Source organism: Vicugna pacos, chromosome 13, assembly GCF_048564905.1.
Source record: "Vicugna pacos chromosome 13, VicPac4, whole genome shotgun sequence".
Taxonomy (NCBI): domain Eukaryota; kingdom Metazoa; phylum Chordata; class Mammalia; order Artiodactyla; family Camelidae; genus Vicugna; species Vicugna pacos.
The window spans coordinates 48344899-48366936 of NC_132999.1; the positions used below are offsets into that span (position 1 = coordinate 48344899).

At 57.2% G+C, this 22038-nt stretch overlaps 1 protein-coding gene across 4 annotated transcripts in view; it reads left to right on the forward strand.

The window, feature by feature from the left end:
• Positions 1-6381: 6381 nt before the first annotated feature.
• AHDC1 (AT-hook DNA binding motif containing 1) overlaps positions 6382-22038 on the forward strand; it is a 63580-nt gene continuing 47923 nt past the window's right edge. Inside the window, exons 1-2 of one of the 4 annotated variants that reach the window (XM_072975000.1) lie at positions 6382-6402; positions 7068-7165. The gene's annotated coding sequence lies outside the window, so the exon portion shown is untranslated. Of the gene's footprint in view, positions 6403-6430; positions 6838-6913; positions 7166-22038 lie in introns of those variants that run through there. The other 3 variants (XM_072974997.1, XM_072974999.1, XM_072974998.1) reach the window with 3 other exon arrangements.

A 22038-nucleotide genomic window follows, 5' to 3' on the forward strand; every position in this document is an offset into this window, starting at 1 on the left:
TTGCCTCTGCCACTCACCAGCTGTGTCATGTCGTTCAAGCTGTGAACCTCTCCAAGCCTCAATTTCTTCATCTGTGAAATGACAATAAAATGCACAGTACATGTTAGCTGTCTTTGTCACTACAATTTACCAATTATTTACTCCATGCCAGGCATCCCACTAAGTGCATGCTGCCACTTAATCCTCACAGAACCCTATGAGGAGAGGGCTATTGTGGCTTAATTTTACTAATAAAGAAACTGAAACACAGTGAAGTAAATAGACTATAGGGCATAAGTGGCAAAGCAGGGGCTCAGACCAGGTCCTCTGAATCCAGAATCAGTGCTCTTAGTCTCTGGAGTCTTTTCCTGGGACCAGAATATTCTTGTCTGCACAAAGGGGCCCTGCTTGGTGCCTTTAGGGACGTCCATTTAGTTTAAATGAAGGCTCAGCAGAGCCATGAACCACCTGGAGTTCACCAAGCCCTCATGACTCCTCAGCAGAGACCAGAGCAGCCTGAGCCTGGAATCCCTGTGTCTACTGGTTCCCTGTCCCCACCTCTGGTGCAGCCAGGTGAATTCTCCCTTGCACCCCCTTTTCTGTGCATCCTTCTGTTCCCTTCAGATAGAGCACAATGCAATTGATTAGGCCTCTGTTTTCTCAATTTCAATCACATCCTCGCCCTGCCTCCCTGAGATTACAGGCGGGTCACCTTGATTGCGGTTTCCACCGTTCACAAAACTCTTCAGTCATTTACAAAACCATCTCTCGCCTCATTCACTCCCCCACCTGGCTCTTCTCCTCTGTGATGCGTGATTTTACTGGCTTAAGACTCAGAGGGCAATTTTATTTCCAAGTTCATGGTGAGGGAGGAAGACACCTAATTGACTAATGCTGGGTGTTGACACATGCATCATCTCATTTGAGCCTCACCAGGAGGCAGAGCAGAAGTATGATTATTCCCTTTTTGCAGTAGAGGAAATAAAGACTCTGAAGGGCTACAAGACTTGCTCAAGGTCATCCAGCTGGGTGATAGAGTCAGGATTGGAACCCAGGTTTGTGTAACTTCAAAGTCTCCTGTCTCCCTGGGTGTCACATTCCCTTATTTGATGGAGCAGCATGGGAAAATATGATACTAACCCGGAGTCAAGCCCAGGGAGGACATGGTGCAGATAGGGGTCAGAGGTAGCCCCATCTATGCTGAGGACGGTAGTCATAAAAGAGCCAAGTCATTTATTAATTTCACACACATCTACTGATGTCTTCTGGAGGCTGGTCCTGTCCAAGACGCAGAACAGTAAGCAATTACAACATTTAGGGGCAAGGTCAGTCTGGAGGCCAAGGGAGACTTCTTGGAGGATGTGAAAGAAAAGTCTGCCTGATGAAGCAGTCAGAGGGTGAGATCATCTCCCACTGAGGGAACAGCATGTGCAAAGGTCCAGAGGCATGGTAGAGCAAGGCCAAGTCAGGCAACTGCAAATAATTACATATGGGAGGGTTGAGGAAAAAGCTGAGGCATGGAAGAAGGTTGGAAGGTCAGCAGTAAGAGGTAGGAGGGTCGAGGAAACCAAGAGCTATGGCCCCAGAGTTGCAGAGAAAAGTCAAAGAGAAGAAATCTGGGTGGCTCAGGACCTACTAGGAGGAGTCTATTCTGGATCCCGGTGCTCCAATACTAAGCTGGGTGGGTCCACTATCCACACCAAGAGTTCTCCCAGGTACAATATCAAAGCTTCCCTCCCACCGAGTCATCCATTACACACACACACACACACACTCTCTCTCTCTCTCTCTCTCTCTCTCTCTCTCTCTCTCTCTCTCTCTCTCTCTCTCTCTCTCTCTCTCTCTCTCTCTCTCTCTCTCTCTCTCTCTCTCTCTCGTGCATCTGGATGGTTGATGTCCATACTCCCTCTAGTGGTCGCTCTGGGCTCTACACCCAAAACTGCAGGAAACTTGCCTCCCAGGTAGGGACTAGGTTCCTTCAGACCCTCCTCATCCCTCAGGATGGGGGAGAGCAATACAGTACAGTTCCTGCTCTCAGAAAGCTCACAGTTAAATGGTGATGAGGGTGAAGGGGACAGACACAAGCAGAAAATGTGGGAGAACAGGGGAGGGTTCCAACTCAATCGGGTAGGGGGCTGTCCTCTCAGTGGAGGTGTTGCTTCACCACTGGAGACATGAAAAAGGAGTAAAAGTTTGCTTGATAAAGAAGCAAGAGAGGGCATTCCAGACTTGACAGAATTAAGTAGCTCAGAAGCAGGAAATGAGACCGTGCAGGGAATTACAATAAAGTACGTGTGACTGGAGTGAAAAATTTGAGGAGGTTCATTGGCTAAAGATGCAGATGGTGAAGTAGACATGGGGCCTTGTCTACCATGCATTTGGGCTAGGAATCCAAGCCTTGGGCCATGGGAAGCCACTGAAGGTTTTGAGCAGGGGAGCGGCAAAATCAGATTCACTTTCTAGACGGAATCCGTTGGTGACCAACATAGAGGAAGGATGGGAGAGGAAGATGTGGAAGAGGAACACCCCTCTTGGACACAAAGAACCACACCAGGTCACACTCATAGGAGGATACAGAGCTTTGGGCAGGCCTATGAACCAGACGTATCAACACATGGGATGACACCTACAGACAAGTCAGTGGCACCCCAGGCTGGGCACCCAGACAAACAAACACATACTGACATACACTTAGACACATAACTCAGGTCCCTGAGCTGAAAGGAAACAGAGGACACATATTCAGCCCCAGACACAGGCTGACAGTGAGAATTGTGCACACCCTGATGGACACAGGAATTCACATGCACGCAGTGTGCCTGTCAAGGGCCCTACCCTGCCCCCTTCTCTCCCCCGGGTTCCTCACCACCTCGGGCAGGAACAAAGCTGACCTTTGCCCTCTGGCCTCTGGCCTCTCCTCCCACACCCCCTGCCCAGAGGGAGGAGCTGTTTGAAGTCTGGGCTGCAGCTGGGGTTTCCTGTTGCCTGGAGGAATGTGGGAGGATTTGCAGGGAGGGGGAAGTGGAAGGAGGCCGGCAGAGGAGGAGGGATAATGGGGACCTGAGGGCCTTAGTTCCCACTGTACCACAATGAAGAAGGGCTTCCTGCTTCCATGGTTTCTGGGGCCCCCGCTCTGAGCTGTTCCCATCCAAAGGAGGGGAAAACCAAGGCCATGATGGCTCCAGTCCAACGGGCCTCTTGTTCCTGTATCTGTAGCTTGGTGGCTCTCTTCGCCTCAGTTTCCCCTTCTGTGGACTGGGTTGAACCCCTCCCTAGCCATCCACACCTTTCCTGAGGGAGCTCCAAGAGTGGGGCTTCTGTAGTCAGGGAGGGCAGTGATCTTTACTACCCAAGTCTCACTTCACTCTGCCCTTTCCCGGAGCTCCAGGGGCCTGGCTCCAGACTGCTGTGACCCCTCAGTTATTGTCATTATTATCATCATGACTTGCTAGGCCCTCAGTATGCCCTTGCCAGTTTTCAAAGTGCTTTCACATCCATGTGTTCAGTAAATCTTCTGCACATCCCTGCCTGTAACACAGGGGCCAGAGTACTCCTCAATTTTACACACGTGGAAACTGAGACTCAGAGAGGTCAAGGACGCAGAAGTAATAGCAGAATCAGAACCAGGTCTGTCGGGCTCCTATTCTACATGGTCTCCAAACCCTTAGGCCCTACAACTTCACCTCTGAACTCTCACCTCTATTTCCTAGGGTCTAGCTATACCACCTTCTACTTAACGTTGAAAAAACAGTGAGCTGAGCCCAGAATGGAATGATGCAGTTTCTTCCAGAACTGAGGTCCCCTCCTTTAAGTCTGTTTTCTCAGGGAGCCTACAGCTACCCTGCCAGGACTGTAGCAACCCCAGGTGCTATTTTAAAGGACTGGGTAGCCCCCTTTTAGACAAGGCGACTGAAGCAGATATGGAGATTAGACACTAGGTGGCAGCAGCCACCCACAGGAAGATTCTGCTTGAGTTTGGGGAGAGCACCCCCCAACCCAACCCAATTTGGATAGGATCCAAGAGAAGGTCCAGCTCCCAAATGACTGGGAAACCTTGTAATGCTTTGTTTCCAGCTATGCCCAACACCTTAGGGACTAATAGCACCCACCCTCTCTGGGGAGGGGGCAACTGAAGCCTTCTCGTGTGGGAGGGGTACGCTTGGACCACCCTACCTAACTTCTATCCCCATCTCACGCTTGGAGACCGGGGCCCTACCAGTCTTGTCCTCTGCACCTCATCACTTAACCTTTCCGCTCCCATGCCTTTCCCAAACTTCTCTTCATCCCAGTCTACCTGGTGCTCCCTAGCTCCCCCAAACCATTCGCCCAATTTCTCCCACCCAAACCTTGATTCAATTTGGGTGGGGTCTTCATGCCCTGTGGCAGAGCCTAACAGGTAAGGATATTGTGAAGGGGTAAAAGAAAGGGAAACATGGGCTTCTCTTACGCTCCCCAATGCTGAAGTCTCACCAGTGGGGGACCAGCTGGGGCAAGTCTCATCTATTTGTGATAACTTTAGACCCAGGATTTGGAGCTGCAAGGGGCCCCTAACAACCTTAACCATGGCTTTCACTAATATCTGACCTTATAGTACTTCCCATTCAATGACCAAATCTTTGAACCCAGGGCTTGCCTGCAAGGAGAAGCTGCTCCCAGATGGGGGCCTCTGCAACTGGCCACGTCAGCACCGTCCCCCTCACCCCTGCCACTGTGATGCCAGATCAATAAGCATACCATTTAGAGCCCTAGACCTCTCCCATGCTGCTGTGTGCCCCAACCCCAACAAAGACCCAACAGCATGTTCCCCAAGGTATCTTCTTTTGCCCTTTGGGGGTTCCAGACCGTCCTAGTGGAGGGGCTTGGGAGGAGTTGAGGTGTAGGGAAGGTAGTGATAGGGAGCTGCAGTTGGCAAAATGACACCACCTACCTTTGTCACATGCTGGCCATCACCCCGCATCACCCCGCAGGGCCAAAGTGGGAGCCAGAAACAGGTGGGCCAAGGACAAAGGCACTGCTGAAGGAACTTCAGACATGGGACAAGACAGAAAAAGCCAGCAGACACTGGACAAAGGAATGTCAGACACACAGATGAAGTGGGACTAGTGCAGGACCAGTCAGGGCCGGTGTTGGTAGCCGCAGGATAGGACTGCAACCATGCATTATTCATCTCCATGTTCCCTGTGAGCCCTGCACACCTAAGTTAGCATTTGTCGAATTGAAGTGCCAATGGAGGGCACACAAACGCTGGGAGAGAAGGTCCGATGGAGGCCTGGAGAGTCACAGCTCCCTGCCATGGCCCAGAGGTTAAACAGTGGGCTTTGGACTCAAACAGTCCCTGGTCCAGTTGGGCTCTACCACTTCATACTGGGGGACATGGGCCTTTCATGGAAATAACAGTACCATTTCACCAGGTCTTTGCTGGACTCGAGGGCCCTGTGGTGCCCAGTAAATAGCAGCATCAATTCTCCTTCCTGTCCAGCTACCTTCTCTTAGTAACCAGACCCTGGCAGTGCACATTCCCATCTGTGAGGACAGGCCAGGCAGGGGGCCTGAAGCGAGGGGCTGGATAACAGATGTGACCTGAAGAGGAGGTAGGTGAAAGTGCTGAGTCCAGCCCCCTGGGCACAGCAGGAGCTCTGAACTGTTGAATCTGAATCTTGCTTCCTGACACAAGGAAAAAGCTCAGTCGAATTCAAGAAGGCAAGGCGCCCAGGGTCGGGTGGGGGAGCGGCGGGGCGGGGGGGGGGGGGTGTTGCGGGAGCGGGTGGTCTGTGATCTGTTGATTATCCAGGACTTTTGTGCCCTCACCGCCCTTGGACTTCTCGAAAAGCTAGGCTTTGGTGGGGGGGCGCTAAAGGCAGAGCTCAGAACTTGAGTCGGGGTCACTGCGTGGGGAGGAGGTACTGGTAGGCTTTGAGATTTCTGGAGCAGCCCTCCCGCCATAAACCCTCGCACTTTACTCAACATGAAACCTTTTCAGGAGAAAACGCCCCCAAATTCAAGGAGCTGATCCTCCCCTCCCTCCTCTTCCTCTCCCACTTAACTGGGACTACCCAGAAAGTCGCAGGCCTTTTAGCGAATCCCTCGATTCCCTATTCTACTCTCATTCCATTCTCAGACCTTACCTCTTCGCTCCCACCCGCAACCTCCGTTCGAGCCAGAGACCCCCGCGGGGGACGAGGAACGTGGGACACGTTCCCAGTCCTTGGGGAGAACTAGCACCCCTAGGTAAAGAAGACGCGCCCCCGCCGGAGGGGCCAGGGCGCTGGTTCCCTGCGGGGTCCCGGCCGCGCCGTCGGAGCAGCCGGAGCAGCCGGCGCCGCCCCGCCCGCCCCGCGCGCCGAGCGGCCGAGGCGAGGACTACAAGTCCCGGCGTGCCGCGCGCGTGCTCCCCCCTGGGGTTCCGGATGGTGAGCGGCGAAGGTAAGGCGAGCTCGCAGAGGCAGCGGCGGCGGCGGCGGAGACGGAGAGAGGCAGGCAGGCAGGGCGAGGGCGAGAGACGGAGGGAGGGAGCGAGCGAGGCAGACCAGACAGACAGACAGGCGGGCGGGCAGGCAGAGCGAGCCACCCGCCAGGCTGCGCTCAGCCCCGCTCACAGCGGAGAGAGCAGAAGGCAGGAGGAGGGAGGGGAGGAGGGGGAGGGAGGGAGAGAGGGAATCCAGCTACCACCACCCAAAGCCAGCGTCTGCTTTCTGTCCTCATTTCCTTTTCCCACCCAGCTCTCAGAGCAGAGAAAGGCAGAGGGAGCGAAAGATAGAGACAGTCAGAGAGACAGACAGACAGCCAGAGAGAGCGGGAGGGAGGAGGGCGGAGGAGGAGGAGCAGGAGGAGGACTACGCGGGGCGCGTTCCCTCCCAGGTTTGCAATTGGGGAGGTGGGGGCGGGGGTGTCCAGGGCTGTGAGAGTGTGTGCACGGTGGGGGGAGCGAGGGGGGCACAGGGAGCAAAGGAGTGACCGAGGTGGGGGGCGCCGCGGGAGCGGGGGGCCGTGTCCAGCGGAGTTAGCGGCGGAGAATGTGAGCCGAGGCGCGAGCCATGCTGTCAGCAACGGCGGGCGGCTCAGGGCTCCTCCACGACTCCTCTCTCCAGCAGCCGGGCGCCCGCGTCGCTGCCGCCGCCGAAAGACAGACGCCCCCCAAAGCCCCTCGCCTGGCTCGGACCCACGGAGCCGGCAGCCCAGCACTCCGGTGAGTGGCTCCTCCTCCTTAGCCCTAGACCCCTGCTGGGGACCAGCCGGCCGTGCTCTTTTGTGCAGCGCACCGGGGGGGCCCCGCGCCCCCTCCGCGTGCCCCGGTCCGGTCCGCCGGACCCGGTGGCTGCGGTGCCCGCGGTGCGATCGGTCTTTGTTTCCACCGGGGCCCGCGGCTCGGCTGGGCTCGGCTCGAAGCCTGGCAGGCAGCGCCGGGAAGGGGGAGGGGGAGGTGGACGAGAAGGGGGGGCGGGGAGGGGGGGTTCTCGGGTTTCCTGGCCGCCCCGCGGCTCCCCCGGCTCGGGGGCGAGGTGCGCGCCCAGAGCTGCCGCGCGCCCCCTCCTCCTTCCCCCTCCCTCCGTCTTTGGATTTAAAACTGCAATTTGCTCTCCAGCTTGCTGAGAATGTGGGGGGGGTGTGGAGGGGGGGACCGTGGGAGCGGAGAACAAGGCTGGATTTTAGGAACGGCGCTGGGAAAGGGGGAGACTGCGGAGGGAGGAGCCCCTCCCCTTCAACCCCCAAATCCCAAGGTTCCGCTGGTGCTCTGGGAGTTAAGGGGCGGGGACCTAATGACCCGGAGGGGGTGTGGGGCGGAGGAGGGATTTGGGGGCGGCCGGGGCCAGAGGGGTTGGGCCGCGTGCCCGGTTACCTGGCGAACAAAGTCGGCTCACTTTTGCATAAATAAATAAATAATCGCCTATCAATGCGTTTCCTCTTGAGGCTCTGATTGAATCGGCCCTCTCTTCCCCAGGGGGTGGGGTGCTGAGTGACAGCTGTCAGCCCCCTGGGCCGGTAGCTGGGGGTGAATTGCTGAATCCCTCTGCTTTCTGGCTAAGGGCGCCTTACCCTGCTGGGTCCTGGGTCCCCGGGCAGAGCCAGAGGGGCAGGGGGCTGGCTCAGAGTCTAGGAAATAACCTTGTTTCCTGTTCTACAGGAAAAGGGACAGCAACCCAGAGTTTGGGGGCTGGGGATGAGGACTGCTGGGAGCTGGAGGGGTTCCCCAGCAGCCTGACCCCCCAGCCTCTTGCCAGGCGAAGGGGCCAGCTGAGGGAGGAAGGATGTGGGCCTTGCTGGCCGGAGGCGGGAGCTGGGGCTGTCCCTGAGGCGGGCAGCGGGCACAGAGAGGGAGGAGGGAGAGAGAGAGAAGCGGGGGCGGGAATTCTCTACCGCAGACCCTGGGGGCCAGGGCCAGATGTGGAGGGGTGGGGAGTCCCCCCTCCCTCCTAGCTTGGGGGCCCTGGGGCTGGGCTGGGAGGGGCTGAGCCTGGTGCCCTCCGTTCTGCACCAGTGCCTGACTGGCAGGGCCAGCTGAATTTGGGCCCAGGCGTCACCCTGGGAGGCAGGGCCCGGCTGCACCAGCCTGGTCCCTGAGTACAAGGAGGGACCCTTGGGGGGCCTGTGCCTGTCTGGCTGGGCAGGCGTTTCCCGCCGGACCAGTTGGTGTCAGGCGGGACTTGGCCCCAGCTCCCTGGGCAGAGCTCAGGGTGTGAGGACAAGCTTTGCCTCCGGGTCAGGGTGGCCACATTTTGTCCGCTGCTGCCGCTGGCGGGGCGGGGGCATGTGCCCAGGCCTGGGCAGAGTCCTGCCAGGAGCATTTGGGGTGTTTCTATTGTTGGCTTGTTCCTGTTCCGTGTGGCCCAGTGTGTGTAGCTGTGTGAGCTGGGGCTGTATATGAAAGATTACCAGTCAGTCCATCCCCTACACTTGCCCCATTCCTCCACTTGTGGGGGCAGGCTGGGTTGTGGTGGTGAGCTGTAGGGGGACCCCCCCCAGGTGGCATGTGCATGCAGCTTGCCATCTCCCTCCTTTGAGAAGATGTATATTTATTTTTATAGTAATGGAAAATCAAACTGGATAGTAAGTAATTCATTTTTTTCTTCTGCTGTTTCAATAGTTGGAATAACCCCCAGAGACTAGTGAACTTCTTGCCCCAGAGCTCCCACCCTCCAAAGGTAGCAAAGATCAGTGAGGGCATCTTTGGGGGACCAGTGGATTCAGGTTCAAACCAGTGACTCTTGTCCCTCTTGGTCTGGCACTGGGACAGGTGCCCAGGTAGGCAGGGAAGGCATTGCCCCCCTCCCCAGGTATCCCCCTCCCACCACTGGGTAGTCTGGCCTCTCAGCTGTCTCCTTGGTCAGTGGCTAAGCTGTGCCCAAGCCTTCAGGGACATTCTCCTGGTGGGCCCTCTCCCCCTGCCTGGGCTCCCAGCCCACGTGCTGATATTTATTTTCTGTAGTAAAATCCATTTTTAATGCCGTTACTTTTGAAATAATATAGAGAGAAACAAATGTGATGTGTTTAAGTTGCCCTCTGTGAGTTTTTAATGTGATCTATGGCTGAGGTAGTGATGGAAGGAGCTGTTGGGCTTGGAGAAATTTGGTGTCATAAAGAAAAAGAGCTTGCTGTTTATTATGGTTGCTGGACTGGGGGCTCTGGAACAGGGTCATGGGGGCAGAGTGCCCCAGCACCCCCAGGTGCTGTGGTTGGACAGCATTGCTTCTCAGTTTGGAGGTGTATTGTTTCCAGGATTATTTTGCATTGCTCCCAGCCCTTGATGGGACCTTTGGTGAGAGAGCTTGGGAGCTGGGGGGCTTTGCCCCACCTCATTTCACCTGCTTAGATTTTGGCAGGGAGGCTTCTAGAACCTCCTGCTGAGCTAAGTGGAGGTGTATTGTGGGGAGGATGGATTTGGATTCTAAAGGAGATTAAGGGATGGGATTTCCACCTGCTTGGTATGGCTATGCTGGAGGCTTGAGGGGCGACTGTTCCTGGCAGAAGACCTTTTTTTTTAAGGGGGGGTGGGCTACTCTGAACTGGCAGAGCCCAGAGGGATATTGCTTGTTCTCAGATCAGCCTTGAGCACTGGCTCCAGCCACTACCTCCTCTTGCCTCTGTTCCCTATTGGACAGGGGCTTCCTCCAGGCAAACCTGATCCCCCTCACTTCCCCTCCTCTCCACTCTGTCCCACCCTAGGTCAACTTCTTTTTTTTTTTTCTTTTTGGTTTTGGAATACAGAGCTCTGTGTCTTGTGCCAGCCACCCAAGACCAAAGGGTGCCATGCCTTCGTACCAGATGCCCAGGCGCTTCTGGTCTGATTAGTGAGGTCAAGCAGACTCACTATTATGAGATGGAGCCCAGCTCTGTCTCTGGGTCCCCTGGGACTCTTGGGACAGAGCTGGGGAGAGGGGAGTCAGGATGGGGTGGAGCTGGGAACCGCAGGGCGGGGAGCAAGGGTAAAATTGCTGCTAATGTCAGCAGATGGACCCCCCCAGGGAGAGAGCTGGGGGAGTTGGGGAGGAGAGAGACCCAGACAGCCACATGCAAGGTGGAAAGAGGGAAAGATGATGACAGAAGCCAGTGATGAGGGGATGAGAGAGAAAACAGTCACAGAGAAGAGCCAGTATCAGAGCCCCTGGAGATGGCATCCAGAGGACCAAGAAGGCCTAGGCATGTGCCACTCCCCACCCCACAGCTCGAAATGAGAGGACACTGAGGGTCTCTCACCCAAGATAAAATGCTACTGGATTGTATTTGGAGGAAAGACAAGTGGATATCTCTGGGAAGAGAGAGGAGGACAGGTGGGAGAGAGAGAGAGAGGGAAGGACTCCCACAGAAGGAGGGAGAACTGGGAGACAGGGGGATTCCATGGGTCACTTGACTAATGTTCCTGCCCCAGGGCAGCGTCTCCCCACTGCCTTCTCCAAACGCCTGGGAACAGAGCCCTGAGCTCTTCCTTGGACCTGGAGGCGGGGCTTGAGGCAGGTACAGTGCCCCACAGGTTGTGGGCACTCTGTGCCAGGAGGCACTGGGGTTTTAAAAGCGGGGAACATTAGGAACATTAGAGACACCAGGGGCATCATCCAGTTGGATTCCCCCCCACCTTGTTTGACAGGAGGAAACCCAGTCTAGAGAGGGGAGCCTCTGGCCCAACGTTAGGCACTTGGCAGAGACTGGCCTGGGACCTAGGTTCTTTCCCTCACCTCTCCGTAGTTAGAGCTGGAACAGCTGCAGGGTGCCTCCTGGGTGTGGAGGGGGGCCAGAGCCTGGGGAGTGGAGCAGGCGGGCACCCTTGTGGCCAGAGCCCCCCCAGGGGAGGGGGAGGCGCCGCTGCCGGGAGAGAGGGAGGGCGGGGCGAGAGGAGGGGAAACAGTGAGTCAGGCTTCCAAGAGCTGAGGATGAGAGAGCCAGAGCTGGGAGGGAGAGGGCAGGGAGGGCTGCTCAGAAGCGAGGAGAGGGAGGGGGCCCAGCCAGGGGCAAGGAGAGCTCTAGAGGGAGGGAACCAGCCCCTGGCCCTGGCCCTGGCCCAGCGTGGGGCTGTGTAGGGCTGTGCGGAGGGTGCAGCCAGTATGGACTTTGCCCGCTGCAGGTCAGGAAGGAGGCAGATTCTGCCTCTGTAGCGTCCCTTTCTTTCCCTATTCCTCATTATGATCCCACCCCAGGACTTCAGGAGGAATGACTGTGCTGTCCCATCACTTCCTCAGTTTCCCCATCTATTGTGGGATTTGAACTGTGAGCTAATCTCAGAGAGAGTTGTGGGGGTGGACAGAGCCTCCTGGGAGGTGTTGAGGGATACCTTCTCAAGCTTCTGGCTTTGTGCTGGGGGCCCTGTTGGAGGCTGCCACCAGTCCAGGTAGGGTGAGAGTCTCTGGGGTAGGGCTCCTGCTGAGAGCCCTCTGAGTTGCTAGGCTAGGGAGTGGGGGTGGTGGGCTCTGTGTGTGTGTGTGTGTGTGTGTTTGTGTGTGTGTGTATGAGAGAGAGAGAGCCAGAGGTGGGGGCTGGTCTGGCAGTGGTATGTGGACTGCCTGGGGCCTCTCAGGATGGTCAGTGCCTAGACAGGGCCGAGATCTCCACATGCCCAGAGCCACCCTCTACTTAGGAGGGGGGGAGACACTTGTGTGATTCTCTGTGGGTCAGAGGCTCTGGGAAAACTGGGAGGTGGGAATGGTCCCTGTGGGAGCTGGTGAGAACTGCCTATGCAGCCCCTCATGTCTGGAGCTGGGACCAGAACTGGAGGGCTCCCCCAGGGACTGCCTGTAAGGGGAAGACCCCCTCCCACCCAGCTGACAGAAAGCTATGGCTCCCAGCCCTTCCTTCACCCAAGGCCTTTCATCTCCCGGTCCTTCCCTCTTGGATCCCTCATCCCCTCATTGACTAGAGAATGAGGAAGGTGGGAACTGAAGGTGCCTCTCCTACAGGGCCTGGCTTTGGGGGGAATGACGTGAGGGCAAAGTGAGGCCCCCCTGCCTCCCCCTTACACACTCATGCACAGACTCAGCTGCAGTGAGGCCCTGCTTTCTCTCCTCTTTCTGCTCTGGGGTCCTTGGCTTGGGAGCCCAGGGGAGGGGCCGCTTCTGCAGCTGGCTGGCCCCAAACTCCCAGCTCAGCCCAGCTGCTACTGAAGCTTCCAGAAGCTGCAGCTTTGCACCCCCTCCCCACCCCCTGAGCCAGGAGAGGCCTTTGCTGACCTGGGGGAGGGTGCCTTGGTGAGCAATTGGGCACCCTTAGAAGGACTAGCACAGACAACCAGACAGATGGGTGGCGGAGCAGATGGACAGAGACACCCACGCACAGGCAGACGGAGAGAGACAGACAGATGGACCAGGACAGGGAGAGACGGACAGACAGAGGTGCTGGCAGAGAGAGGAGTCAGAAAAATGGAAGGGCCTGGGGAGAGAAAGACAGACAGAGAGACAGAGACTTGGAGACAGGAAGATTCAAAGAGGGAGACAAGGTGACTGAGATGGGAGGAGAGATCTGGGGTAGAGGGGGAGAGGCAGGAGATAAAGAAAGGGGGAAACCCAGACAGAGGAAGAGAGAGGAGAGACTTGAGGCTACAAACCACAAACAAGGATTTGATGAGAATCTGGAAGGTGTTTTCTCCTGCTTCCCTTCCCAAACCCCCAGGCCAGCCAAGTCTCCATTCCTTCCACCCCCGGCTCAGTTTCCAGCTGCTAAAGAGGTCAGGGAGAAAGAGAGCAAGGAAAAGAGAAACACACACACACACACACACACACACACACACACACACACGTGTCCCAAAGACCCCCTCTTCCCTGATCTTTTTGTAGGAGGAGGGAGTTGCAGAGGGCGCATCTCCTAGCCCTGACCCCTCCTCCAGTTGTATATACTTCTTGTCTCAGAAAATATCCCAGAACACTCCCCACTCACCAGGTTGGATAAAAGCCCCCCACCCCTGCTCACACCTGTCCACAAAGGCTCTGCCTCACACTCATGAACACACATTTTATGACATACAAGTCTCTGCTCTCACACTCATCCTAAGTCTCACAATACAACTGGTGAACTTGTCCCTAGGCTTTCTTACCCAACAGGCAGTGACACGCAGACCTTGTCATGGGGTCTCAGGATATGTTGACGCACACACATAACACAGTAACCCTCTCACACAACTACATCTCACACCAGAGCAGAGAGAGGGCTCTTGCTCTCTGGAGGTGAAGATCAGGGCTCCGAGGGAGCCATGGTGCCGGGGGCTGGGGGGGGGGCGGTGGCTGGTGGAGGCGGTATGCCCCTGACTCTCACCTAGCTGGCAGGGTGGGGAGGCAGGAGGCCCTCTCAGCCAGTGGGAGCCCTCCTGGGAAGTTGCAGGGCCTGGTCTGGACACAGGTAAATTGGTTGGTGTGAAAGAACTGAGAGTTGATCAGAGTATGTGTGCGCGCGTGTGCACGTGCAAACATGCACATGTGTATAGGTATAAGGGCTGGTGAGTGTCTGTTACAGTGTGTGTAAGAGAGACTCGGTGCATGTGAGATGGAATATGGGTGTGACAGGGAGATCAAGGTGTGTGGAATGTGTGGGTGTATGTGTGATAGATAGCTCCTTGTCAGGTATGTATGTGTGGAGGCATGTATGTGACAGGTGTGTGCTGTACCTGGTTTTACAGGGTGGAAGTGTGTGTAATGGGCATACATATATGAAGGACTAGGACCCTGGGGGTGAGGTGTGTGTGTGTGAGGGTGCAGTGTTCTGCAGGTGTGAAGGTGTGGGGGGGTGTTTGCATGTGAGTGTAGGCAGGGTGCACGTAGGAGAGGGTAGCTGCCTAGGTGGGGCTGTGAGCTTGTAGCCTGAGTTGAAGGGCTGTTTTCTAAGGCAAGGATGCCGCTCGAACAGAGGCCATCGGCATGAACACATGCAAAGGGGCTCCAAGGCTCACAGTCGGGCGCTGACCCACACCGACGCACAAGGACAGACATACCCACCCTGTCCTCCCTCTTCCTCTCTCCTGGCGTCAGTGGTTTTCAAAGGAGCCTCCTTGAGGACTGTTTGCTGTGCAGTTCCCCCCACCCCCCAGCCCATGCCTCTTCAAACACTGCGATGCCCTCCAGGCAGCTTTGTGGAGGCTCCTGCCTCGACCATCTGAAGGCAGATGGGTGGGCTGGGATCCGCTGCCGCCCCCCAGGGAGCGAGGAGGCGGCTCTGCTCCTCGGGCCTGGGCACAGGCTGAGACAGATGGACTGCCTGTCTCGACACCCCCACATGGGGTCTAGGGGTGGGGGCAGGCACCCCGCAGCAGAGGGGTTCTAGCAGGCAGTCCCGGGCGGGCCCCTGAGCAAGGTCAGGACTGCCCTTCATCTCCTCAGAGGGGCACCCACCCTCACCCTGCAGCCCCATCACCTGTCTGGGCACAGGGACCCAACTGCAGCCCTCACACCTCCTAAATACACTACTGCTTCCTACTCACAGCTCCAGCACCCCTAAACACACATCCCCAGAATCTCCACACACAGCCTCTCCACATCCAGCCACCTTCCTCACATCCAACTGCCCTGCCTGCACACAGCCCCAGCCCACCCCCAACACACAACCACCACATGGCTACCCACCCAAACACATACTTCCAGCCCTAGTACTTAGCCAAAACCCAGGTTTTTATGACCCACCATGAGACCCCCAAACACCCCAACATACACAGCTTCTACTGCATCCTCAGACATATCAACTTCCTCTCCAACCCAACACCTCCTTGGACATACCCAGGACCACACTACAGCCCTAATACCTCCCACATGCTCAGACTCTCAGAGCCTAGCACCTAACAGATTATAGATACACAGGTTCCCCCCAGAGCCCCAACATTTCCCCAGCTACAGCCCAGCACCTCCCTAAAACACACCGATACAGCCCCCTTCACTCTCCAAACTCAACAACCCCCCCATACACACAACACCCACTCAGACAAGAACACCCCCTATAGCCACACCATTTCTCTCAAAAACACAGACATAGCTTCAGTTCTAATATATCTCTGAACAGATAGCGTCCCCCTAGCTTCTCGTACCTTCCCAGGCACAGGCGCGCACACACTCTCATCCCCCCAGATCCCAGCACCTCCTCAAACAGGCCTCTATACATCCCCAACAGGCTCGAGCCCCAGTACTTTCCTCAGCCATCCAAGGGCCCAGGGACAGCCCCCACACCGCCTCAGACACCAGTCCCACATGCATACATAAACACACAGCCTCAGCTCAGTCAAAACCCTGCACCCAGTCACCCCTCAGAGCTGCTCTGCCCTGTTCCCTGCACCCCTACATCACTCTGCAGCCCTCACTCCCACCATCACACATTCCAGCACACCCTCCCCGCCACAGTGCTTGCCATCACCGTTCTCCCACCTTGTTCTCCCCAGCCCTCCTCCCCCAAAGCCCCCCTCTCCCAGACCCCCTCCCCCCGCCCCCTAGCCCGCCCAGATAGCCCCAGCCTTGTACACACACTGGCTCACTCTTGTGTGCTTTCTCTCTTTCTCTGCTGTCCAGTCCTCCCCCACTTCCCAGCACCTCCTCTGCCTGGGGAGGCATCTCCACACCCCTTTGTTGCCCCAGGCCTTTCATTCCTGGACAGTGAGGCTCTACATCTGGTTCAAAGCTGCCCCACCCAAGACCCCGTGCTCTGGGCACCCTGGCCTGGGCTTTGGGGGTTTGGGGCCTCTTTGGGGGCTCTTGGCACCTGGTCACCCTGATCTCTCAGCCAAGAACTTGGAGTACCCAGCCCGCCCTGGCTCTGGCATGTATGGTGGGGGATGGGGAGCGGGGGGGTGCTTGGCAGGGGGATTAACCCCCAGCCTGTGCTTTCTCAGGTGTTTACCAAATCCTCCTCCTCCATGGCTCACTTGAGGGGGACATTGGGCCTGGGGCTTCGGGGGAAAAGATGGGGAAGGTGCTAGCTTGACATGCTCCCCTCCACCCCAGATCCGGGCTTGGGGCTTGGTCTCCCTGGGAGTCAGTTCCGACAGTGAAGGTTACTTTACTAGATGCATGATTTTAAACGGAATCTCCACCATCTGTTCCACCCCCTAATTACAGATGCACAGAATCCGCCTCAGAGGGCAGCATGAGGGGAGTGATTTAGAGGCTGAGCTGCTTCTGCCTGCATTAGGGCTGGGGAGATTGGGGGGGGGCCTCTGGCTACTGCTCACAGCCCCCAACCCCATCTCTTTGCCAAGGGCCCTTCGTGCCTCTTCTCTTGTTGGGGGTAAGCTCATAGAAAAGTCCCCCTGGCCCCCAAGACCTGAAAGAGGAAGCAACTGCAATGCTGAGGGAGGGGTCCCTGAGATATCGCCTGTGTCCCAGGCCCCAACAAGTCTTAAGATGCAGGCTCCATTAGAGCCTTAAAAAATTCAGTGAATCGATCTCCTGCCTGCTTCATGTGCCCTGGGGAGCCACAGGCGCTGGCTGGGCCCAGCTGTCTGCCCACCCCAGGGGTAACAGGGATGGTAAGGTAGGGAGTGGGCAGTGAGAGCAGAGGTGGGGGCATTCTGGTTTTGGCAGCAGAGGTCGCGGACAGGTACACCAAGACCCACCAGTTGTGCTTGCATGTATGTGCCCATCGACCTTGGCGCAAGTGGCATGCCTGACCCCAGCTTGAGCTGCGCTCTCTGGGCTGGACCAGCACCAGGGACCAGAGCCTGGGCCTCAGAGGGTTCGGTAGGACACCAGGCTCCACCCTGGGGATGGGTCCACCTTTGCCCATGGCCCCAGGGACCCGGGCCCCAGCCTGCTGGGTGGTGGCAGCCTCGGGCACACTGCAGTAGAAGCTGGAGCAGTCACTGTAGGGAGAAAGGGAGCGGGGTTGGGCTGGAGGAATTTTAAAGATTGCTGCAGGCAGGAGGGTCTCTGGAACCCTGTGGAGCGGGCAGTCATGCAGAAGTAATCCTATCGCCGCCTGCCTGGAGGAGTGGCGAGGAGAGGGGGCAGGGAGGGGAAGGACGGCGCTGCTGCTCCTCTCCCACCTCAGCCCCTGCCCCAGCCAGCTGTGGAGGGAGCCAGGGACTCCAGGGGGTCCCCTGAGGAGGCACCACCATTCCACCGTGGCATGTGCCCCCTGGAGGGGCAGCACTGCAGCTGTTGCTCAGCTCCAAGCTCTGGGTTTTATAAATAATGCAGCTTGGAGGTGGGGGCCAATTCAGCCCCCGGTCACCTTGGGTCACCCAGCGTGGCAACTCCAGCTGGCAGTCCTGTGGCAGAGCCCCTCTCCCTTCCAGCCTGCTCCTCTTCTTTTGCTGTGTGATCTTGGGCCAGAGGCCCGGCCTCTCTGGGCTAGGCCAGGGGCAGAGGAATGCGGAATAACCCAGAACCCCCTGTCCTTTTGTACTCTCCCACTCCTCCAGCCTTCACAGGTTAACTGGCCTCTGGCTCCACAAGTCCAGGCTGGAGAGGGATGGCCTGCTCTCCAAGAGCCTCCCCCTTCCCAGTCCCTCCATTTTGCAGATGGAGTAACCGAGTCCAGAGAGGGCAGGATGACCAAGGCCAGCCAGCAGATGAACACCTCCTTCCTGCCCCATTCTGCTGTCACTCAGGGCTCTTCTCAGCCTCAGCTCAGCTAAGAGCAGGGCCTGGGGGGGGCGGGGGATGTTTGGGAAAGTGGTTGCGGCTGAGAGGTTGCCATGGCGATGCTGCAGGATGCCGAGCTGAAGTGGGGGTCCTACAGGGTCTCTGGGGCCCCCAGCTCCACACCCCTGTGGTCTTCTCCTCCCCATCTCCTGTCCCCCACCCAGATGCCTGTCAGGCAGCTCCAGTGACAGGCTGGGTGGGTGACAGGTGGTGCAGGTGATGGGCTGGGTGGGTGACGAGCTGGGTGGGTGACAGGTGGTGCGGGTGCGAGGCAGGCAGGTGACAAGCTGGGTGGTGACGGGCCCTGCTGATGACAGGCAGGGGGTGTGGTTGGCGAGGATGCTGTCTCCTGGCTGGTGGCCTGTTGCAGCCCCCCATCCTCCTGCGCGTGCACATGCACAGACTCCGGGCTCAGAGCTTGGGGCTAAGATACTAATGAGGCTTATTACGTGTGGAGGGGCAGGTGCCCAGGCTCACTAATGAGAGGCCTTTAACGAATAGGGGAGACAGCTGGGGGGCTTCAAGGAATTTGGCTGGCCCTCCTGGGCTGGAGGATGAGCCAGGTCGGGACCCCTCCTCCCCTTCCCCCGGGCCACTTGGCTTTGTGTTAATACTACTCACTCAGGGTCCTGATAGCTACTGCTGTTGAACTGCTTGCCACACTGGCCAAGCCCTTTACCTGCACTTTCTCATTTCAACTCAACAGTCATAGGAGGGAGGCACTATTACCCATTTTACAGATGAGGATCTGAGACTGAGAAGGCAAGGGACTTCACATAGTAAGTTTCTGTTGCAACTGGCATTTTAATCTAGGTCCTTCTGTCCCCGGAGCCCATGTTCTTAACCACCCACCTCACCAGTAAAACTCAGGTTTTGGTGCAGACCCAGACCTTCTCTCGGAGCCTCAGTTTCACTCTTCTGGAAAATGGATATGTGGTAGAGGGGTAATCACCATAGGCTCCTCAGTTCTGACTTGGGTGGCTTCAGGGACTCCTCCAGGTAACTGCCAAGGCCTTACCCCATCTGGCCTGGATTCTAGGTGACACTCCTGGACTGGAGAGAGGGTAGGGCTTAGTGCTGAGGGAGAACTAAAGAGGGGGACACCTGGGATATCTGAACCACTTCCTGCATTGAGTGGTGGGGAGGCTGAGGCCTGGAGAGAAGCAGCAACCACCCAAGGTCACACACCCTGGGAGCTGTTGGGCCCCACGGGATCCCTGTTGAAAGGGTGGGGCTAGGTGTGGTGCCAGGGCTGGGAGGTCACCTCCTCCTGGGCCCCACCCACCAGCCTAGCTTCTGCCCTGGAGGTTGTGAGCCCCTAGTTCCTGGGAGAGTTCAGGGGGCTATTGGCTGCCTCTTTAGGGCCATGCCCCTCCCCATTAATCTGGGCCCCTAGTGTCAGTTGAGCTCCTCCTTTGAACCCATTGGGGTGGAAACCCCCTGGCAACAGCTGATGGATGGGTTAGGGCCTTGACATTGGCCTGGGGCCACAGCATGACCCTGGAGGGACCAGGCTAGGGCTAGGGGGCTTGGAGGGGAATCTAAGGGAGAAGAATTAGGCTCATAAATCTTGGAGCATCTCAGTTCTCTTCTCCTTGACCTTCTTACCAAACCTGCTCTCAGCGACTCATCCAAGGCTGGAGGTTGAGGGAGTCCACCTGCCCATTCCCCTCTCCCTCGAGCTGATCTCCCTCCCTCCTGAAATTGCACCCACTATGGGGAAGGAGTTGCAGCCATTGCTATAGGGCAGGATTAAGAATTTGCATGTTTAGACTGCTGAATTTGGCCTGATTCTCAGTGGTGGTAAGGCGAAGGGCTTCACTGCCTCAGTTTCCCCAGCCTTGAGTTTGAAGTCCTCTCCTGGTGCCTGTCTGCTCGGTCAGGAAGGAGTGTTAATACTGAGAGGGATTTCACAGCTGTGGGACACATGGCCCTGTCTTCAGAAGCCCCATTCTGAAATAAGAAGCACAGCCTTGGCCTTGGGAGCCCTGAGACCGAGAGGTGAGGTCTTGAACCCAGGCTGGGCATATGCCGAGTTTCAGGCAGGAGTGGGTGGTGATGGGTGGCAGGTCTGCAATGGCTTTCTGAAGCAAAAGCTGAGGCTAGGGGGAGGCCAGAAGAGTGGCAGTTTGCCTAGGGGGCTGAGGGGCCATCTTTGGTTGGAGGGGTGGGAGCCTGGAAGGGTCTGGCTTTCCCACAGGCCCAGGCAGCCACAGCCTGAAGTTCTGGGGCCCTCCTAGCTCCCCAGGGAACCCACTGCTGCCTGGCCCTGGGGACCCAGGAGTCCTGGCGGGTGAGGGCGGGTCTCCGGCAGGCGCCCTGCCAAGCCCCGCAGCCTGCTCACCAGGAATCTTGTTGCTGAGAGATGGAAAATCCCGGGCCGGCTGGGCCTGCAGCTCATCCCTCCCCTCCGGGAGGAGGAGGGGCCCAAAGATTCCTTCCTGCACCCCCCCCCCATCTGGGGCAGGGCCCTCCTCAGCAGTAGGTGGGGCTGGGGGGCCCAGGACAGGCCTCAGGCTCAATCACATGGCCTGGAGCCTAGCCCAGCCCGCAATGGGCACCAGGGCACTCTGGAGGCAGAATGGGCCTGGTATGGCAGAGGAGAGGTGGGGGTGGGGTGCTGAGGCCAAAAAGGGCCTGGATGGGGGCCTGAGCCTGGCCCTGGCCCCACTGGCTTCCCCAGGGCGGAGGGTGAAGAGTTGGTTCTCTCCTTGGACAGGAAGACGAATGATCCCATTATGGGAGCGTGATTTTATTCCACGTGTCACGGAGTCTGAGATTAACTTGCTCACCAGTCTGTGACAAACCCCTCACACTCAAAACACACACACACACACACACAGAGGCACAGAGACACACACATATCCTTGGTCTCACAAACAAATGCACATCCCGCAGATGCACGTATTTCCATATTACAACACACGGCAGAGTCTCACATACAGATACACAAGCACACACTCACACTTAGATACACCGAGATCAAGACACAACCTCAAAAGCACAACATTGTCTCACTCACACTAAGGCCGTCTAGACCCAGAGATACAAACAGGCTGCCCGAGAGGATGCTTGCAGCCTTTCTTAGACATGCACAGATCAAGGACACTCAGTGCCCCACAGACACAGATACACCTAGACACACACAACGCCAGACACAGTCATGTGGATAAGCCTTGAGCAACAGCTACACACACTGAGACAAAGGCCCAGATACATACAGAGACAAAGACAGGCACAGACACACAGCCGGCAGTGTGCACACAATCACAGGCGTGCACACCTGGACACAGACAAAGACAAATAAATGCCCAGAGGTTTTGCTTTGGACAGATGTAGGGCACACACACATCTGGGCCTCCTTCTCAACCTCCCTGCCTGGGGACCTGGTAATCTGGTGCCTGTGGCTTCAGGGAGAACTCTGAGGAATCTTCTGCTCAGTCAGAGCCCCCAGCCCCGGGCCCAGGGCCAGCCCCCAACTCTGGCATTGGGCCCGTGAGCGAGACCATGGCAGCCACACCCTCACCAGAGCCCTGACATCTCTTACCTTACCCTTCGCACTGGCCACACTCACAGGCACACCATCTCCTCCCACACATGCTCATGACATCCCCCACACCCACACATGTACCGTTTCTCACTCACACCCTCCTCAGGTGTCCCCTTCTTGTCTTTCTCAATCACATTCCCCCCCGCCGCCCCACAGTCGTGCACAACCTCCAGCACACACACACACACCTGCAGCCTTCATGGCACACCCCCTCACCTTCTCACACAGACCCCCACGAGCCACGGACATTTGTGCCTTTACATACTTCCTCACCACTGCTCTCTCAGGCTAATTCACAAATGCAGCACACACACACACACACTCCCCCACATACATCCGCACCACTTTCTCACATGCACATGTGCACACACACACATACTTTCAGAGCCTCCCTCACGCCATCACTTTCCTTCCTCTGTCTCTCACAAACACTCCCTCTGCCAAGAGTGTGGCTTCTGCTGTGGAGCAGCCCCT